Raw genomic sequence first — 1,925 nt, forward strand, 5'->3', positions numbered from 1 at the left:
GAAAACGTGAATGCTACCAGCAAAAGAAAAGAAAAAATGTACTCCCTCCGTTCGGAATTACTTGTCTCGCAAATGGATGTATCTAGAACTAAAATACGTCTAGATACATCCATTTCTGTAACAAGTAATTTCGAACGGAGGGAGTATGTGAATGCTGAGATCAACCCGAATACATTGAACCGAACTCGACTTCAGTTCATAAAGTCCACATACAGGAGGGCAATTTTCATCATGGGGACGAATTTCAAGCTTTGCATTGTTAGCATGAACAAGAACAGTTTGCTTTCATGCTTTGGTTCATATATGTTTTGTCTCTTCAATTAACCCGAGTTCTTTCTTCCTTTGGTTCTCTTCATACCTTGTCTTTCCATATGTTTATATTGCCACGCAGACAAAAGAGACGCGCACACACGAAATGAACCGGAGTTTGGAACACTGCGCGAGCACACCCACAAAGAGTTGAGAACACCACGAGAATCATACATAGTACTACATACCATTAGCAGCAGCTAGCTAGTCGGATACACAGGTAGTTCAAATGACCAAACACAACCACACAACCCTCACAAACCCTGACTGGCCACACACACACACACACTCTCCAACTTCTCGCATCGGATCACCTACTTCTCGTACACGCACCTGCAAACTAAGTAGTACTAGTACTGCGCGTATACCTTGCGCCATGATACGGCAACACCCTAGGTACAAGGAAATACACTAGCGCGATCCACCATGCACCAACGAGGCGTCTGGTCACGTACATGTATGCATAGCCCAGAGCGCCCATGCTAGCTCGACCACTGCGACGTACTCAAGGCGTGGCGCCGCCGGCGCCTCCGCCGCCGTAGCCGCCTCCGATCCCGCCGAACGGGGCGCTGCCACCCCCGAAGCCTCCGAAAGGGATGCCGCCGGCTCCCCCGACGCCACCGACCGGGCCGACGCTCCCCACGCCGCCCCGACGCCGCCGAGCGGACCGGTGACGCCGGTGAAGACGCCGGCTCCGTTGTTGCCGAAGCCACCGCCGTAGCCCCCGCCGACGGCGGGGAAGCCCGGAAGGTCCCCCATGCCTCCCACGCCCACGAACAGGTTCTTCTCGTCGGCTGCGCCCGCTCCTCCTGCGCCGGCGCCCTTCTCCGTGGCGGCGGCGGCCGGAAGTGAGGCCTCCGCCACGCCGCCAGCTGCAGCGGGCATGGTCCTGGCAGCCACGACGGTGTGCGCCGCCAGCGCGAGGCAGAGCAGGAGAGAGGCGGCAGTGCCTGAGCCCTTCTTGGCCATGGCGCCGCTCTAGTCTAGCAAACCAGCTACGGATGTCGGTTCTATTCGCTCTCTCTTGTGTTGCGCGTGAGATCGTTCCTACTAGTGCATTTGGTGTGGTGAAGCTTGCGGTTTAAATAGGCCGAGGAGGAGGAGGGGAGTACGTATGGTGCGATGGAGAGTCGAGCGGGGCAGATGGGGAGGCTGTAAATGAGGCCAGTGCGAGAATGGCGTGGGGTGCAGATGTTTGTTCATGGTGACCATTAAGTGCATCTCTGACCCTTAAACTGTCTGCAATCATCTGGATCGGGTAGTTAGGATGTAATTTATCATTCAACGCGGTATCTCATCGGTCTTTAGATGAAATTTACCATCCAATGCAGTATCCTATTGATCTGTGGACCGATCTGGTTGTCCGTTTTTCCACAAACCGGACACAACGACCGGATTGCAGATACATACACGCCCTCGCCCGACACCACGGTCCCACCCAAAAACCCTTGTGCCCGAAAACCCTCTCCACGAGAAGCGGTTACCGTGCATTCATGCAGGTGACCACCGCTTCAGAGTGATGCGGCCGGAGTAGAGCGCGGCGTCACTTTGTAGGATCGCAAGTAGGTCTAGTAGGGGGGAGGGGATTAGACTACTTGGCAAGTAAAAACTTGACC

At 54.8% G+C, this 1,925-nt stretch overlaps 1 pseudogene; it reads right to left on the reverse strand.

The window, feature by feature from the left end:
- Nucleotides 1–459: 459 nt before the first annotated feature.
- Nucleotides 460–1,388, reverse strand: LOC123117267 (glycine-rich protein 5-like; annotated as a pseudogene).
- Between the last annotated feature and the right edge of the window lie 537 nt (nt 1,389–1,925).

Source organism: Triticum aestivum, chromosome 5B, assembly GCF_018294505.1.
Source record: "Triticum aestivum cultivar Chinese Spring chromosome 5B, IWGSC CS RefSeq v2.1, whole genome shotgun sequence".
Classification (NCBI taxonomy): domain Eukaryota; kingdom Viridiplantae; phylum Streptophyta; class Magnoliopsida; order Poales; family Poaceae; genus Triticum; species Triticum aestivum.